Raw genomic sequence first — 20,858 nt, forward strand, 5'->3', positions numbered from 1 at the left:
AGTCTTCTGTATTTTTTTATCTATAAACACAAATCTAAAAGTATAAGAGCTGATGTAATAACATATAGAGTGTGTGGCAAGAATGTATATAGAAATGTTTGTAAGTTTTGATGAACTTTCTTCACAAAATATACATGACGGACACACATGCAGTGCATGGGTCTGCAAAGGTAGCCTAGTAATGTACTGGAATTTACGGTGAGCCCCGAAAAAAATCCAATTCAAGATCTAACGGTCAATAAAAATGTACTTAATGTTACCTTCCACTTTCAATACTTTATGGGGGTTTCTAAAATGATATACTCTCTTCAACATACCACTGTATTTCAACTCTTCATTTAAGGCATGCAAATGGGATTCCCTACCTTTAAAGGGACATTCCAGGCGATGTTCCTAATTTCACATCATGTAGTACATAAATCAACAGCTGCATGTATAGATTTGTGGAATGTATTTTGGTTCTTGAGCAGAAAAAAAAAAACACAATACTTTGAAAAACCTTAAACGAATGACACTGAACAAGGATGATGACATAGGAGGTTCACATATTCCAGAAATGTAGCAGTGTAATTCCATTACAATACCGCTTGCTTGCGACTTCACCTGTGTATAATCTATGCATGCCTTCTTCTTTTGTTCTGCTTCCTTGAGCCCCAATTCATGCATTCTAATGGGAACCTGCCATGTCATCATCCTTGTTCATTGCAATTTGTTATAAATTTCGAAAATATTCTTATTTTTCATCCCAATTATCATAAATTCTGAAACTCTGTCCTCAGTAACTAATTTATGGTGGTTCAAATGTAAAAATCTGAAAATTATCCGGAGGTAACTTCGCGATCTTTTGTCAGTGTCACCGTTGGCTACTGAGTGGTATTTCACGGCCAGGATGAATGCGAGGAATATTCATCGCGACGCAACATGGACAACGTAACTAACGACAGAATAATGATTATTGATACGCGACACTCGGTCCGTGGTGATGGTGATATCTACACAAGATGCCTCTGTGTGTTCACACCTGCAACCATGCACCTCCCTACTACTACAACAGTTCCCGTAAGGTGTGGTGTGGTGTGTGTGTGTGTGTGTGTGTGTGTGCGCGTGTGTGTGTCTGTGTGTGTGGGCGCGTGTATGTTGCCAATTTGTCAATGTGTAAAATTAATCTTAAATTGAGCGATTTCCCTAGTACGGTCAACATGTCAAGTCCTCAGCTACTGCAGGCAGGTGAAACAATCATTTTTAAAGGACAAGTTCACCTTCATAAACATAAGGATTGAGAGAATGCAACAATATTAGTAGAACACATCAGTGAAAGTTTGAGGAAAATTGGACAATCGATGCAAAAGTTATGAATTTTTAAAATTTTTGTGTTGGAACCGCTGGATGAGGAGACTACTACAGCTTGTGAGTCATATGCGTACAACAGTATAAAGAAAATGTATAAGAAAATTCAACATATTTTCACTTTTTTCGCATAATAAAAGAGCTCTTGACTTGCCTCTTTCTAAAGGCAGGGGGAATAATATTGCCCATAACATTTGTCGGTAACGAGTCAGGGGAATGTGTACTTTTTTCAAAAGATGGAATTTTGTGAAATTCTCTTTATATTTTCCTTATATTGTTGTACGCAAGTTATTCATACACTGCAGTAGTCTTCTCATCCAGCGGTTGCTGCACAAAAAATTTAAAAATTCATAACTTTTGAACGGATTGTCTGATTTTGCTCAAACTTTCAATGATGTGTTCTACTAATATTGCTACATTCTCTCAATCCTTATGTTTATAAAGGTGAACTTGTCCTTTAAGTATTGATACATCCAAAACTTTAAGATATGTACTGCTCTCCAATGAGCCAGAGAGAAGTTTAGTTCTTGGAATAGACTTTGTGCTGATATCGTAGCCTGTAGGAGGCAGCATCAGGTAACTTGAATTCTATACTCAATGATCACTGGAAACACAAGCATGAGCTTAATCCACATGACATCAATTGACCATCCGGCAATTACATCACATCGAACACTCTAATAGGCTCAGAATTGCATTTGTTAAATGGCCCTCTACACGTCTTTGACTTACGGAGGGGGGGGGGGGGGGGGGGTCATCATAGGTAATTCAGGTAGGCAAAGAGAAAACAATTTCTAACAAAACCACGGCCGTGTTTTTAAAAAAAAATAAATAAATATGTAAGACGTACTTGATGAGTGGTCGGGTGCATAGGGGTGCGATACTAAATAAAACTTGATGCAACAATCAACATAATCATCACAAAATTCACACAAGCTGCAGTAGCAGTAAAAGCAGAAGAATTGGAAGATCGATTTGTGAAGTGAGAGCTTACCGAATCGGTGGTTGAGTCTCAAATCCCACGAGGCTCGGGAAGTATTAACAGTCCGCTAATTCACCGGCACGGGTTCTCACCAGCAGGCGCTTTTACACCAGAATGATGCGAAAGTCATCGGGACATCTTCCACGGGACAATGTGCACGGTTCAGAGTCTAAAAGAGCAAGAGAAAGAAGGAGGGGGAGAGAGTGAGAAAGATGCGAAGTGACTAGGATGGGAGATCTTATGTATTATTCATGAGAGGGGTTTGGCGCTATTTCGCTAAATCAACGGGATATCAATGGACAGCTGACGTGCATGGAAGCTTCTATGACATCATTCTTCATTCACTTGATGCGAGTTTCTTCCGATGGACCATTGTTACGTCCGACACACACACACACACAAAAATACATCGATATTCTTTTCTTTGAATTCCTATTTCTGTCCTGCGTCCTGCCTTTACATCCACGCACACACTTACACCAGGGAGGTGTACCACCTCCCTGCTTACACACACACACACACACCGAGGCACGCACGCATAGAAATATATACAAGTACTACATCTCATTACAGTCAAGAAACAAATACAATGTACATTATAACATTTTTGCATTCAGTGGTAGGAAGGTTAAATAGAATAAAACAAACTGGTGCTTAAAGGGATGGTACAGTATTGGTGGAGATGAGAATTGGGCTTTTAAGTTTTTGCGAGATACCAAGAAAACACTTAAGATATTATACAGAGCATACCATTTTAAGAGGAATTCAAAGTTTATTTGATAAAAATCGGGTTTGGAATGACTGAAACATCCAAAAACAAAGTAAAACAAAGCGATCGTAATAAAGTGTGGGTCCCACACTTTATTAGAATCGCTCTTTTTGGATATCTCGGCCATTTCAAAACCAATCTTCATCAACTAAATGTTGAATTCCTCATAGAATTACATGCTCTTTCATATTTCATAAGAGGTTTCTCATTATCTCACCAGAAAAATTATTTCACCAGAAACCTGAAATTAAGTCTCAACCAAAACTATACGATCCCTTTAACCATGACATTTTCCTTTGAAATTCAGAAGAGACTTTTTATAAGGAAATAAAGAATAAAGACAAAACAAAAATCATACCAAAGGTTTGTCACATGGTTCCAGTTTCCGTGTTCATAAGAATTCTAAAAATAACCAGTAGCGAAACGCCATTTATTGTCATGTTTCTTCCTTGTTAGGGTTCATGATTTGTAAGGGTTTTATGTCTTTCGGTGGACATAAATAAATGACAGTATCATTCCTTTCTCAGTGAAAGAATGAATGCAACTAACGAATACGTTGCAAGTTTAAAAACAATTTTGACGCCCACTGATTTATCTCTATTAGTTCCAGGGCCCCCGTCTCTCTCCCTCTCTCTCTCTCTCTCTCTCTCTCTCGCTCTCTCTCTCTCTCTGAGTCTTGTTATATGTATCTCGCAATCTGTCAATCTTCATCGCTATTGCAGCGAATCTATATCCACAATCGTCACAGTTCTGTTGATTTAATTCAGCGCTTCTTTCAATTAATCATTTCAACGCGTTCCATGTGTTTAGGGAAAGCCTATTCAGTCGGCCAGGCTCCCGGACAATCCCCCAACATACATTGCCTGACAACCTGTCCGATGTACTGCCTTCAAACCTCTTGAAGACAGCACAACTTTGTGATCAACACATAGCGTGATTGCAATTTATGGCTCTCGCATCTTGTTTGGTATCGTATAGATCTATTTTGTACGCCATTAAAGTTTCATGCGGTCGTCAGCGCTCGCACTTCGCGCGGAACCGATTTATGCCTCCTGACAAAACAATTCACATAATTTATACGGGTCTCTTCTAAACTGCCTCATGCAAGCACGCACGCACACGCACATGCATACACACACACACACACACACACACGATATTCTCTCGACAATAATGAACACATGAAAAACGACGCACGACGCATGACGCACGACGCACGACGCACGCCGGACGCCGGACGAAGAGTGATTCCAATACAATGCAGCAGCTGCTCATTATTGAGAGCTAACAAACGATATCAGCCCACTGACGACATCGGGAAATTTACCGGTTGCTTTTGCTTTGCTTTTTCTTTTTCTATTTCTTTTTTTCAGATTAGCTGATAATCGCAACCAGCCATCACGGATGTGATTTACAGCGCTCTGGCCTGTCTTTCTCAATCTACAACAAAAGCTTGTCAGGGCTAGATTTATTACCTACTCGGCAAAGCAAATGTCCAAGCTCCCTGACAGATTTAGGAAAAAGTAAGAACAGTATGAAGTGTCGCCATGAGAGTAGCATTCATCCTCCTCGCTAGACACGCGATCGGTCAACGCATCCACATTGCGCGAAAAAGAAAAAAGAAAAAACAAACAAAATCATGGCTTTAAAGGGACACTCCATACTCTGCTTCCAATTCGGTGTAAAAGATGAGGAAAGTCAAACAAACATGTAAAAACAAAAATCACAACAATTCGGACGAAGGAAAACAGTTTTCGCGGAACAGTGTGTATGTGACAAGCACGTCATCGGATAATCTACTGAGACTATGATGTCATCGTCCCACTAAATATCCACGTATAGTTGACACTTAAAGATACTGCAAACCTATCTTTCATGACTGTCAATAAGCCACACACCTTCTACCCCTTCCCTTTAAAAATTCTTACAACTCAATAACAATTGGATACGAGAAAGAAGTATGATAACTTCTTTCCGAGTACGTGGTCAAATCGTATATATTTTCTATTTTTTGGTGTGTGAAATATTTGTGTGTGTGTGTGCATGTGATTTTTTTTTTCAAATTATCGTAAAAATTTGATGATTGTCTATTGCTTTTGTTCAGCGTGTAAAGCTGGCCATCGATATCACCGCTCGACAGAAACAAAACACTGAGGTAGTCTGGCTTCCAGACCATCTGCCTGTACTTTGCTCCCCAAATTATATAATGGCGCCCTCTAACGATATTGTAAGGCGAGTCTGTATATGTACCCTATATTATAGATCTACAAAGCTGAACAAAATTCCAGATGGGAATTTCCGAAAGCAGGTTCCTACCCGAGTCAGGCCAGCCTTTAACCGTTGCACTGTACAAGTACCCCGTGCTACTGTCCGGGTCTCTAAAGGGCTTTTTACACTTGAAAATTTTTGCTTAGCCCCGGACCAACGGTGGGGCTAAGGGGGGCCTTAGCCCCACCGTTGGTACGGGACTATCCTTAGCCCACTTTCTGTTTACACTCGTTTTTGCCAAAGTGGGCTAGCCCCACCGATAGTACGGTACTATCTGGCCCTGCAAAATAGCAGGGGTTAGCACCGCAATTGCGGTGCCAAGCAAGTGAGTGTAAACAGAACGAAACTAGAGAGGGGCCGTCAAAGGCGGCAGACCCACGCCTAAGTACAAAGTCGGGGTAAACATAATGTGCATTCGGTCATCTACCAGAATTCGGCCACTTAATTGCCAGTGTGCTTTATCACCAGCCAGTGAGTTCTACCAAAGATCGTACACTGAAGTGTACGATCTTTGGTTCTACAGTCACATCACACGCAAATCACATCATTACACATACGGTATTAACACTCATTCACGTACAGGAAAGTCCTTAAGTCTCCTCCAAAAATCCATCGAAAATCCCAAATTCCACCGTCAAAAGTGCAGAATCGGAACTTTTCCAAGCGCGGGCGAATTAAGTCCAGTTTTAAGAGTATTGTCTACACGACGGGTCGCGGAAAAAGCGCTAAAAATCGAGAAATACGCCGTTTTCTTACGGGATATTTTGATTATAGCAAGCCGAGAGTGTGATGATATCAAAAGGTCGTATGAGTGTACGATCTTTGATGGTATCCACAAAAGCAAAAAAGAAAAACAAAATTTACGTACCCCCTAGGCAATTACCCCTATGATTAGTGTCTACGGGAATTATTCAATGCAAGGGTTGAATGCAAATGTCTACTGCACCAGTATTCGGCCACCAACGAGCGCCGCAACGTCCCCGGTGCAATTTTGCACCAACAGTGTAGAGCGCGATGCATTTTCAGCGGCCTTGCACACGCATTGACATTGAGCACGCATATCGTGCAGTGTGACTGCGACCGAGCAAAATGCTCCTCTAACGAAAAAAACAATCAATGTTAATTTGAAAAATCATCAAATATCAAAGGTCGTATGAGTGTACGATCTTTGATGGTATCCACAAAAGCAAAAAAGAAAAACAAAATTTACGTACCCCCTAGGCAATTACCCCTATGAAATAGTGTCTACGGGAATTATTCAATGCAAGGGTTGAATGCAAATGTCTACTGCACCAGTATTCGGCCACCAACGAGCGCCGCAACGTCCCCGGTGCAATTTTGCACCAACAGTGTAGAGCGCGATGCATTTTCAGCGGCCTTGCACACGCATTGACATTGAGCACGCATATCGTGCAGTGTGACTGCGACCGAGCAAAATGCTCCTCCAACGAAAAAAACAATCAATGTTAATTTGAAAAATCATCAAATATCAAAGGTCGTATGAGTGTACGATCTTTGATGGTATCCACAAAAGCAAAAAAGAAAAACAAAATTTACGTACCCCCTAGGCAATTACCCCTATGATTAGTGTCTACGGGAATTATTCAATGCAAGGGTTGAATGCAAATGTCTACTGCACCAGTATTCGGCTACCAACGAGCGCCGCAACGTCCCCGGTGCAATTTTGCACCAACAGTGTAGAGCGCGATGCATTTTCAGCGGCCTTGCACACGCATTGACATTGAGCACGCATATCGTGCAGTGTGACTGCGACCGAGCAAAATGCTCCTCTAACGAAAAAAACAATCAATGTTAATTTGAAAAATCATCAAAATACGGGCCAGTTTGTGATGACGGAGAACGAACTTTCATAAATCTAGAAGGACATAGTCCCTCAAATAGGCCTAAACGTAAATTTCGGAATTCTTACGAACATTTGAGCAGCGAAGTCGGATCGTTGGGGAGTTTATGTGTTCGTATGGTAGCGGAAAATCGCAAAGTGAGAAACGGGAAATTTTCGGAATGGTCACTATACCATGGGGTCAAAACTTCAAGGTCACACAGAATTTGCAAGGGTCAACCGATTATCACCAAAATCTAATCGATTCTTTCCTGTCATTATCCAAACATTCCCTGAACATTTCGTGCAAATCCGTTTACCCGTTCTCTTGTTATCTTGTACACAAACAAACAAACAAACAAACAAACAAACAAACAAACATACAAACAAACAAACAAACAAACAAACAAAAAAACAAAAAAACAAACAAAAAAACAAACAAACAAACAAACAAACAAACAAACATACGGAACCCTTTACATAACCCCCTGCCGATTTTCATCGGCGTGGGTAAAAATAATCCTGGGCTAAGCGTAGGAAACGAAGTGCGACCCTCACTGACCAATCAGAAACGAGGTAATCAAGTGCTGCCGGTGCGTGCGTGTACGTGTACAGTACACAGCGTAATTATGAATATTTTTTTTTTACATAACCCCCTGCCGATTACATCGGCGTGGGTAATTTTTTTTTTTTTTTTTTCCCTCACTGGGATATTTATTATTCTCTTTCATCTATACACATATTACAACATATTTCAAATAACATCATGCTTTTTTTTTCGAATTCAATACAATATACATCAGGAAAAAAGGTGTCTAAAAAGACACCATTTTTTCTGAAACACTTGCAACTTATGATTATTTCTTGCGATAAATTTCTCTCTATCATAATATTCCCTTATACTATATTTACATAAATCAAAACGAGGTATTATTTTTCTTATTTTACAAACATAAATTTCATATCTCACAAGCATGGTAATACAATTCAATGCCGAATTGTTAATACCCCCAAAACCAAATAATTTATTTTCCGTCGTAAATGTTATTTCTAACCCCGTGTTAATATTAATCCATTCTCTTACTTCAACCCACAATCTATCAACATATTGACACTCACTAAAAAAATGTATTAAAGTCTCAACATTCACATTACAGAATGAACATTCACTTCTTTCAACCAATCCAATTCTATTCAACATCTTATTTGTATATAAAATTCTATGAACTATTTTAAACTGAAACCATCGTAAACTAACATCTTCCGTGCTCTTAAACGGGGCCAACGAAAAAGATTGCCATTTCTTTTCTTCAAGTTGTATCAATTGTCGCCATCTTAAAAATCCTTTACATTGATATACATTATTTCTATTCTTTAACAAAACAGCATAAATATGTGAACATCCTTTAGAATGTTTTATAACCAATTGTAAAATATCAGGTATAATTGGTTGACAAAACTTTTCCATATTATTCATACTTCTATCACAACCTGCTTTTTTAACCGCATAACATATTCCAAAATAATCTAAAAAATTAACGTCAACATCATATTTCCTCTTAAAGGCAGTAAATGATAATACATTTCCTTCTTCATCTAACAAATCATTAACGAAACGAATTCCTTTTTGATACCACTTTCGTTTAAAAACCGACGCATTTCCTATAGTAATCTTATCATTTTTCCACAAAGGTTGACACTGAAAATTATTACAATAAACCGAAAGTAATTCGCCGTAAGCTGCGAATACTTCTTTCCAAAAGGGATTACACGTATGTGAGGCTTGTTCAAAGAAAAAAACATTTCCGAGACTCATGTCTAATTGATGGGTACGGGGTAAAAATATACTCAATAATTTTTCTGACCATTTATCCGTTGTAAATAACAATCGCCTAATCCATGATATTTTCAGTGCTGTAACCTGTGTGTAAATATTTATCATTTTCACTCCACCTTGTGCGTATGTCTGAGACATTTGAATTCTGTTTATTTTATCCGGCTTCCTTTCCCATATAAAACTATAAAACATATCATTTATCTCATTCAAAAAATTACCTTTAGGACTTGGCAAAGACAAAAACAAATAATTCAATTTTGATAACAACAATGACTTAATAACTACAATTCTACCAAGCACTGTTAAAGAGCGTTTACGCCAAAAGTTCATTTGTTTCCTAATCACTTCCATTTTGTCATAATAATTATACTGAACAGTTCTCTCTAAATCAACAAAAAAATGTATACCCAGATACTTAAAACCTCCTTCATACACCCAATGAAAATTCCTTTCAGACAACATTCTATCTTCTTTATTCTTACATTTCCCTATCCATATTACTTTTGTTTTATTTTCATTGATTTTTAAACCAGATATATTTGCAAATCTATCTACAATATTCATTGCTATAAATAAATCCTTCTCTGTACCATTTAATGTCAACAGTGTATCATCCGCATATTGAACTATTCTATGAAACATATTATCTATTTTTATCCCTTCAAATGAATTAGGTCCAGAAATCATCAAATTTAATATTTCACTGCACAACAAAAATATATATGGAGAAAGAGGGTCGCCTTGCCTGCAACCTCTTTCTATCTTAAATCTCTCAGTAAAAAAACCATTAATCTGAGCAGACGAAAAAGCATCAGCATATAAAATATTTATCCAAGAAATTATTGAGGGACCGAAATTGAAAAATGACATCACTTTTGTTATAAACTCATGAGAGATTGAATCGAAAGCTTTTTCAAAATCAATCAATAATAATAATGCTGGAATATCTTTGACATCTGTATACAAAATCAAATCATATAAACGGCGAATATTCTCTCCAATAAATCTACCTGATAAAAACCCTTTCTGGTTTTCACTTATCACAAAAGACAAAACCTTCTTAATTCGATTCGCAATACATCCCGATGCTAATTTATAAACTACATTCAACAAAGAAATTGGTCGCCAATTTTTCAAATAATACTTATCTTTATCTTCTTTAGGAATCAAAGTTAAAACACCCAATTTTTGAGAAAAAGACATATTTTCCTCTGTATATGCATAATTCAATGATCTCAACACTAAAAACCTCAAATCTTCCCAAAATACTCTAAAAAATTCTACAGTAAATCCATCCATTCCAGGTGACTTATTATTTTTCATATTTTTCAACATTTGATCCAATTCTTCTATTTGCAAAGGGCCTTCTAAAGACAATCTAAGTGTTTCATTTAACCTTGGAATATCTTGACCTTCTAAAATTTCTTGTAAATCCATATCTTCAACATTTTGCTTCTTATATAATAAACTATAAAAATTTGCTACTTCCTCTAATATTTCCTGTTGCTGATTTAATATCTTTCCATTTTTATCCACCAATTGTAAAATTTGCTTATCTATAACATTACTCTTTTCCAAATTCAAAAAATATGTTGAAGGCTTTTCACCAAATTCCATCCATTTAATTTTCGATCTAAAACATATACTATTCACTTTTTCCTGTCTAATTTTATCCAAACATTCTCTCTTTTCTTTTAATTCCTCTAAAATAAATTCTTCATCTTGTTGTATTAACAACAATCCTTCCAACTCAATTATATCTTTTTCTAATTGCTTTTCCTTATTCTTTTCCAATTTTTTCTTATAACTCATATAACTTATTGTTTCACCTCTTATCAACATTAATAATGTATCAAAAAATAATTGATCATTAATAACAAATTGACAATCTCTACAATCGTAAGAGATATCATTTATCGCATAAAATTTAACTGTTTGTGTAATCAATTCTTTTATCTTTTCAGTATACACATCATCTTTCAATAATGTATTATTAAATTTCCAATAACTCGGCCCCCTACAATATCCTAAATTCAAACTTAATGTAATCAAAGAATGATCCGTCCTAAAACCTGACATTATATCTACCTTATCAACCAATGTTAATGCTTTCTTAGATATCAAATAAAAATCTAATCTAGCTAATTTCAAAGGATTATTTTGACGCCATGTAAACTGTTTCTCTGTAGAATGTTGCTTTCTCCACGGATCTACCAACTCCAAATCACATTTCATTTCACCCACTTTCTTCTTTGCTCTAGGGTTATTTAACCGTACATAATTATATGTGTCCAAATCAAAATTTTGTACCAAATTCCAATCTCCACAAAGTATAACTAACGAATTTTCTCTTTTAAGTATAAGCTTCTGAATATTTTCATAAAACCCCGGGGAGTCTGTATTTGGCCCATAAATATTAACCAAAGAAAATGAATTTTCACATAACTTCATATCTAAAATCAACCAATTACCTTTATCATCTGTTTCATATCCTTTTATATCTATAGTGATATCTTCACGAAATAATATCGCTACGCCCCTTGAATTTGATGTGCCAAAACTAAAAAAACAATCACTGCCCCACTCTCTTCTTAAATTTTCTTCTTCTAAGGCATTGAAATGAGTATCCTGTAAACAACATATATGAAATTTACTCACTTTCAAAAAATCAAAAACCTCGTTCCTTTTTTTCCGATTGCCCAAACCACGACAATTCATCGAAATAATATCAATCTTATTCATATTTACAAAAGAATTCTAATATACCCAGTGAGCTTTTTCCAACAAACAACATACATAGAACAAAATGTGCCTCTCTGCTTGAAAGGCTGTACCAATACACAGTCTTACTACTACTTCTACTTCTACAACTACTAATAAAACTACTGCTACTAATGCTACTACACACCTCGCACAAGCATTAACAACAACGGAGACAAACAAAACAAAAACAAAAAACAAGACAGTACATACAGGCTCTGCCGTTGCCCCCGCTTTCCCGCTTTTACATCACATTAAAAATCTCCAATTATCATTAACACTTATATCAGTCTAGTACTAATACATTTCCTTGTAAATAAATATACCAAAAAACATATCCTGTTAAAACTATTTCGTCATCTTGGAACAAATATCCCCCTCAAAATACAAAAAAAAAAACAAAAAAAACTACAGAACCATACAACACATTCATCTATATTGCATTCATCTTACTGTACTTACAAATAAATAACCTTGATGTTAATACTATATACCAATCAGAAACCTAAAATAAAATCAATGTTTAACATACCTTTTTATACAATTTTCGGTTTTCACGCACCAGAATCAACGATTCACAATACCTATATACAAACTTCGGTTTTTACACACCAAAATAATTTCAAGAACCGGCATTGAGAGAAAAATACACAACGAAAGTCATTTCCTCGGCGGCTGCGACCAAACCTGTCATACCCCATTCTCTACCGAGCAAAAAACAAAAAACAAACAAACAAACAAACAAACAAAACAAAAAACGTCACTGAAAACTTGAGAAACAATATGAAAGCCGACGTATAACTATATCTACCTAACTGGGTTAAGTGACAACTTAACGCCCTTATCATTCTCAACAGACAATATGTCGATACATTAACCACCATTGCCAAAAAATGAAAAGAAAGAAAAAAACTGTTCAAACACTATCCTAGAACATTACTTTTGTTCTACAGGTATTTCAGCGTAGCCACAAACCAGCCCGACAAGAAAAAAAAAAGGGAAACAATGGAAACCCACCAAATCAAGAAGCCTCACCAACGTCAGCAGCCGGCATGAACACACAAACGATTGAACCGACAATGTCATCATCCCACAGTTTCCTACCGACTGTGTACACAACTATAACATGTATAACAAATAATCTGTCTTTCTATTATTCAACTGTAGGACATGTTATTAAGGTTGAATGACTTCAAAATAATAATCAGTTGAATAATGGTGTCAGGATTTGGGGTTGGGACATAAATGCGTTTGAAAAAAAAAAAAAAACCCGAGCAATTTCACCATTCTGTGTGTGATCCATAAAGGACAGGGGGGGGGGGGATACAAGATCACCACTTGATACATACATTGCACACACGTAAACCGGTTGCCCAAACACAGTCTCCAGAGAATCAGCGGAATTTCATTCTCCCGACCCAGACAATTCCTCTACCTTCGCGCCAAGAAACCCCATCATCCTTACCTCTCCCCCAACAACGTGCAGCCGCACTGAAATTCCCGCTTTATTACACTATCGGGATTGTATTCTGTCTATTATCCTCAGCGCCCGATTGGCCGCAGCCGATGTAGTAAAACCTGATTGGTCATTCGTGCAAATGGATATCTACACAGAAGATGCATTCGACTGCTCATTGATTGGTAGCCTGTGAAGATCCACTTCCCATTGTGTTTTCATTTAAAAAGAAAAAAAAATCTACTCATAACCATCAATATTATATTATAATCAGTGTCAATATTCAATATGTTATTCTTACCTAATATACTTCCTCAAAACCTGACCAATAATATCAACCTCCCAATCTTTCTATTTCAGAATATTTATACGGACTCATTTTACACAAAAAACACTGGTTCAGTGTTTTTAACACAGGTTCAATACTCTTATAACAGCTGTGCTAGTTTGTGAACGTCCCCTACCCATAAAAAGGAGAACATTAATACCACTCTATTTGCATAATAACAAATACTATTCTTTACAGTTTATATACCAAGGGGTAGAGGCCAAGCACCGTTCGGAAATATAATTACCCGTCTTCGTGGCTATTGGACTTTCTATTTTGTTTCATTTCGTCTCCAATACAACACAAAGACACACAAAAACAAAATCAGGCAGATAGAAATAAGCCACCTTTGAATGTGATAAATGATTACAAAAATAAAAAGACATCATTCACCAGGTTTGAAAAACCTCCGTTACATTATACATCATTGGACTCGAGGCTTGTTAAGTGTTTATCTTTACAAAAGTCGCCTTTGGCTTATCACACAAGATTTTATGCACTTAAAAACAGCGTGTTAACAAAACCTTCCTTTCTTCTGTTAGGCAACAACCCCAATTCTGTCCTATCAGAATATCTCGCCCCATCTTGTAAAGAACCACGAATACACTGGTTCAGTGTTTTTAACACAGGTTCAATACTCTTATAACAGCTGTGCTAGTTTGTGAACGTCCCCTACCCATAAAAAGGAGAGCATGTATACCACTCTATTTGCGTAATAACAGATACTATTCTTTACAGTTTATATACCAAGGGGTAGAGGCCAAGCACCGTTCGGAAATGTCATTATCCGTCTTCGTGGCTACTGGACTATCTGTTTTCTTTTTTTCGTCCCCAATACGACACAAAAACACACAAACAACAAAATCAGGCAGAAGAAATAAGCCACCTTTGAATGTGATAGATGATTACCAAAATAAAAAGACATCATTCACCAGGTTTGTAAAACCTCCGTCACAGTATACATCATTGGACTCGAGGCTTGTCAAGTGTTTATCTTTGTAAAACTCGCCTTTGACTTATCACGCGAATTTTATTCACGTAAAAACAGCGTGTCCCTTTCTTCTGTTATGCAACAACCCCAATTCTTTCCAATCAGAATCTCTCGCCCCATCTTGTAATCCATAAATACACTGGTTCAGTGTTTTTAACACAGGTTCAAACAGCTGTACTAGTTTGTGAACGTCCCCTATACCCATGGAAAGGAGAGCATATTTAGCACTCTATTTTCCTGATAACAAATACTATACAATTCTTTACAGTTTATATAACAAGGGGTAGAGGCCAAGCACCGTTCGGAAATGTAATTACCCGTCTTCGTGGCTACTGGACTATCTGTTTTCTTTCTTTTCGTCCCCATTACCATACAAAAACACACAAATACAAAATCAGGCAGAAGTTATAAGCCACCTTTGAATGTGATAGATGACTACAAAAACAAAAAGACATCATTCACCAGGTTTGGAAAACCTCCGTCACATTATACATCATTGGACTCGAGGCTTGTCAAGTGTTTATCTTTACAAAACTCGCCTTTGACTTATCATGCGCATTTTATTCACGTAAAGACAGCGTGTCCCTTTCTTCTGTTATGCAACAACCCCAATTCTTTCCAATCAGAATCTCTCACCCCATCTTGTAAATATCCATGAATACACTGGTTCAGTGTTTTTAACACAGGTTCAATACTCTTATAACAGCTGTGCTAGTTTGTGAACGTCCCCTATACATAGAAAGGAGAGCATATTTAGCACTCTATTTTCCTGATAACAAATACTATACAATTCTTTACAGTTTATATAACAAGGGGTAGAGGCCAAGCACCGTTCGGAAATGTCATTATCCGCCTTCGTGGCTACTGGACTATCTGTTTTCTTTTTTTCGTCCCCAATACGACACAAAAACACACAAACAACAAAATCAGGCAGAAGAGATAAGCCACCTTTGAATGTGATAGATGATTACCAAAATAAAAAGACATCATTCACCAGGTTTGTAAAACCTCCGTCACAGTATACATCATTGGACTCGAGGCTTGTCAAGTGTTTATCTTTGTAAAACTCGCCTTTGACTTATCACGCGAATTTTATTCACGTAAAAACAGCGTGTCCCTTTCTTCTGTTATGCAACAACCCCAATTCTTTCCAATCAGAATCTCTCACCCCATCTTGTAAATATCCAAGAATACACTGGTTCAGTGTTTTTAACACAGGTTCAATACTCTTATAACAGCTGTGCTAGTTTGTGAACGTCCCCTATACATAGAAAGGAGAGCATATTTAGCACTCTATTTTCCTGATAACAAATACTATACAATTCTTTACAGTTTATATAACAAGGGATAGAGGCCAAGCACCGTTCAGAAATATAATTACCCATCTTCGTGGCTACTGGACTATCCGTTTTCTTTCTTTTCGTCCCCAATACAACACAAAGACACACAAAAACAAAATCAGGCAGATAGAAATAAGCCACCTTTGAATGTGATAGATGATTACAAAAATAAAAAGACATCATTCACCAAGTTTGTAAAACCTCCGTCACAGTATACATCATTGGACTCGAGGCTTGTCAAGTGTTTATCTTTACAAAACTCGCCTTTGACTTCTCACACAGAATCTTATTCACTTAAAAACAGCGCGTTAGCAGAAACTCCCTTTCTTCTGTTATGCAACAACCCCAATTCTTTCCAATCAGAATCTCTCGCCCCATCTTGTAAATATCCATAAATACACTGGTTCAGTGTTTTTAACACAGGTTCAAACAGCTGTACTAGTTTGTGAACGTCCCCTATACCCATGGAAAGGAGAGCATATATAGCACTCTATTTTCCTGATAACAAATACTATACAATTCTTTACAGTTTATATAACAAGGGGTAGAGGCCAAGTACCGTTCGGAAATGTAATTACCCGTCTTCGTGGCTACTGGACTATCTGTTTTCTTTCTTTTCGTCCCCATTACGATACAAAAACACACAAATACAAAATCAGGCAGAAGATATAAGCCACCTTTGAATGTGATAGATGACTACAAAAACAAAAAGACATCATTCACCAGGTTTGGAAAACCTCCGTCACATTATACATCACTGGACTCGAGGCTTGTCAAGTGTTTATCTTTACAAAACTCGCCTTTGACTTATCATGCGCATTTTATTCACGTAAAGACAGCGTGTCCCTTTCTTCTGTTATGCAACAACCCCAATTCTTTCTAATCAGAATCTCTCATCCCATCTTATAAATAACCATGAATACACTGGTTCAGTGTTTTTAACACAGGTTCAATACTCTTATAACAGCTGTGCTAGTTTGTGAACGTCCCCTGTACCCATAGAAAGGAGAGCATATTTAGCACTCTATTTTCCTGATAACAAATATTATACAATTCTTTACAGTTTATATAACAAGGGGTAGAGGCCAAGTACCGTTCGGAAATATAATTATCCGTCTTCGTGGCTACTGGACTATCCGTTTTCTTTCTTTTCGTCCCCAATACAACACAACAACAAACAAAAATAAAATCAGGCAGATAGAAATAAGCCACCTTTGAATGTGATAGATGATTACAAAAATAAAAAGACATCATTCACCAGGTTTGTAAAACCTCCGTCACAGTATACATCACTGGACTCGAGGCTTGTCAAGTGTTTATCTTTACAAAACTCGCCTTTGACTTCTCACACAGAATCTTATTCACTTAAAGACAGCGCGTTAGCAGAAACTCCCTTTCTTCTGTTATGCAACAACCCAAATACTTTCCTATCAGAATCTCTCGCCCCATCTAGTAAAAAAACACGAATACACTGGTCCAGTGTTTATAACACAGGTCAATACTTTTATGACACCTGTGCTAGTTTGTGAACGTCCCCTACCCATAAAAAGGAGAGCATGCCTACCACTCTATTTTCATGATAACAAATACTATACAATTCTTTACAGTTTATATAACAAGGGGTAAAGGCCAAGCACCGTTCGGAAATGTCACTATCCGTCTTCGTGGCTACTGGACTATCTGTTTTCTTTCTTTTTGTCCCCAGTACAACACAAAAAACAAAATCAGGCAGACAAAAATAAGCCACCTTTGAATGTGATTACCAAAATGAAAATAAAAACAAAAACAAAAACACCATTCATTCACCATAAGGTTTGGAAGCCTTCGGTTACGTGAAATATTGTTGAACTCGCTGCTTATCACGTGTTTAACGTAATTTGCAAAAATCTCCTTGGCTTATAAACAGAATTCTATTCACTTGAATCAGAGAGATGAGAAGAGAATTTAGGACAGCATGTCCCTTGACACAAACTTGCTTTCTTCTGTTACACAACAACCCCAATTCTTTCGGATGAGAGTCCCTCACCCCTTCTTCATTCTCACTGACCAGAATAATCTCATCAGCGAAATCTACCGTATAATTCTTTTTTCTTTATCTTGATAACAGATAATCAACCCATAGGGAGTTAGAACATCTTATCAGTAAAACGCGATCCATCCTGCAATGTCATGCTACGATACCACATTTCCACTGCTTCTTTATCTCTAAGATTATGTATCAGAATCACTGTAAAACATTCTTAGACTATGTGTCTTCAGTACAAATCCCCCTCAAAAAACACAAAGCTTCATTTGTTGTCTTTGTAACACATGGTGTTCATATCGCGCTGACACTGACACCTGTGACAATTGAACCACGTTCCGTGTACTATTCTTATCAAAATATTCCTAAAACAGACTAAATGCGAAAACACTGGTCTTCTCATACATTAAATTTTGAGCAATATCAAAGAAGTGTTAACCAACGATAAGAGAATAATGAGAAAAAAAATTAGCCCGAAGAGTGAATTAAGAAAACATACCTCTCAAATGTGTTAAAAAAATTGTACCCATTAAATCAATATTACCGTCCGCGTATCAAACAGCCTATTCTTCCAAGAACTTATGTAAGATGTAATTTTCTCAGAACATGATAATTATCGTATAATAAAAACCAAAAAATAAAAAATAAAAAAGGGGGACCTTTCTCAGCTTTTTATCTTGACGCAGTGGCTACAATGTACTCGACAGATGTTGTGTATCACAAATAGGGGGGGGGGGGGTCAGAAACACCTCATCAGGTGTGTGATTCTCACATGAATATATCGCACCCATAACCTCATCTTTTTCACTTCATCCTAAAGTATTTACATTACAGTTTCTTCCTTTAACTTACTTATTATAGGTTTCCTTTGGTCTATACACCTTGCTTTTGACCATGCCTCTACACAGTCGAATATATAAATGATTGTCATTTTTTCTCTGCATAAGGATACAAGGCAGTAATTGATTTTGAGAATGACTCAACTTTCAAAGTATCATATGATCAATAACAACAGCATTTTGATATCTACACCATTATGCATGTACACGTGTATCAGTAATGTAATGCATTCGCCTTTTTTTGTTAACGCAAACATATTCTGTTGATTACTTATAAATCTAACATAATCAAAGTGAATATTTAAAATATTTCCTTTTTTTTTTCTTCTTCTTCTATCTGTTCTTTTCATGGAAACAGTACTTATCGCGTTTCTTAGATAAACACTATCACATTTTCCCATAATATCATTATACTTTTTCCATTAACAGTAATATACTTATTTATTGAAAACATAAATTCATGCAATTATCTGACAATGAAACACTCTGATGGAACACAGCATTTTGCCAAAACAAATAGGGTTATGTGCAAACTCTGTTGTTTTCCATCAAATAAGCAGCACTATCTGTCTTGATTACCATTCTTTGACTCTTTTGTGGTTTGTTTTCCCTCTTCTCTCTCTCTCTCTCCTCCGAGGTATATGTGATAACTTCTATCTCATTTTACTTACTAATCTTCCTCCTCGTAGGTCCATGCTGGTATAAATGTATCGGACAGTTGATACTCTCCTTCGTTGCAATTTTTTTCCTTCTTTGGCGTTAGCTTTCTCAACTTTTCACGCATCCTCGGTTTAACTCATGTCTCCATGGCCAGCGGTTTTCGGGTATCTTTCGGTCTCACCGCTGCTGCTTCTCCTCTCCCTGTTTGGTTTCCCCGTCTCGGAGCTGCCTGCGCAGCACCTGAAGTCGTGGATGGTTGTGCTCGGTTTTGGTTTCCTTCTCTTTCCATCATTTCCACAAACTTCCGTTGGTCCTTCTGCTGCATCCAGACCGAGTCTACGAAGAGTTTCGTCGGCTCTGTTCTTGAGAAGAAGGCTCTTTTCCCCGCTCTCCTTGCAGCCTTCAGTGCCGGCAGCTGCTCTTGTCTTGCTTCACGCACTCGACGAGGAAAATCATCTGATATGAAAATGTTTGTTCCTTTCAGTGCTTTTGAATGCTGTTGAATGAGCATTTTGTCTTTGAACCGCAGAAATCGTGCCTTTATTGGTCGTGGATGAGCCTTGGCAGGCACTCGATGGGCACGTTGGTACTCTATGTTCTCAACTTGCTCTGGTGTCAGCTTCAGTTTTTCGATGTACAGTTTTTTCAAGGTTTTCTCAACTTCTTCTACCCCGTTGACGTTTGGCCCTTCTGGAACGTTCAAGAAAACCAGGTTTTCCCGGGCAACGTACACTTCCAGTCTCTCCAGTTCGGCGTTGCAGTCCCTCTTCATAGCTTGTGCTTTTTCACTGATTTGAGTTATTTCCTCTCGCAATTCTTCCGTCTCGCCGGCATTAAAGTTCACAGCCTTTTTTAGTTCTTCAAATTTATGGTCCAAATCCTTCAGTTTATCATGGATGCATTTTTCTAGCTCACCAAGGCTGTTGCGGAAGTGATCTGTTTGTTTGTCAATCATTTGCTGGATCGAGGACAACAATTCGCTTGGCAGTAGAGAGCTCAGTTCCCGGTTTTCAGCTGCAGCTGGGTTACCAGAGGGAGGTGTCCGTGAAGGGCGGGAACGTTTGGCGATGCTCATGGCCATGGTCTCGTTACGTAATTCTGAACCTGGGGGTATTTCTCTCAAAACAGATTCTCCATAAGGTTAACACACGCGGGGGCACTGACGCAGATAGTGCGTCTTACTCGAACGGCAGCATAGCGTGGGTAATTATGAATATTCATGTGGTTTGGAAAGTCCGGGGCTAAGAAATACGAGTGTAAAAAGGTCAGTTTTCTCCTTAGCCCCGGACAAGAGATAGTACGGGACTAATTGGCGAGTGCAAAAAGCTGAAAAAATTGGTACGGGACTAACGATAGTCCTGGGTCAGAGAAAGTCCGGGGTTAAGAAACACAAGTGTAAAAAGCCCTTAACTTTTCGT

At 37.5% G+C, this 20,858-nt stretch overlaps 1 long non-coding RNA gene across 1 annotated transcript in view; it reads right to left on the reverse strand.

The window, feature by feature from the left end:
* Positions 1 to 20,858, reverse strand: part of LOC139736396 (uncharacterized) — an 81,172-nt gene that overhangs the window by 37,661 nt on the left and 22,653 nt on the right. The window contains exon 2 of the long non-coding RNA XR_011711256.1: positions 2,342 to 2,498. This is a non-coding gene — a long non-coding RNA (uncharacterized lncRNA). The remainder of the gene's footprint in view (positions 1 to 2,341; positions 2,499 to 20,858) is intronic.

This window comes from Diadema antillarum, unplaced genomic scaffold, assembly GCF_040938485.1.
Source record: "Diadema antillarum isolate AM-2024a unplaced genomic scaffold, OU_Dant_1.0 seq00000643_RagTag, whole genome shotgun sequence".
In the NCBI taxonomy this organism is placed as follows: Eukaryota; Metazoa; Echinodermata; class Echinoidea; order Diadematoida; family Diadematidae; genus Diadema; species Diadema antillarum.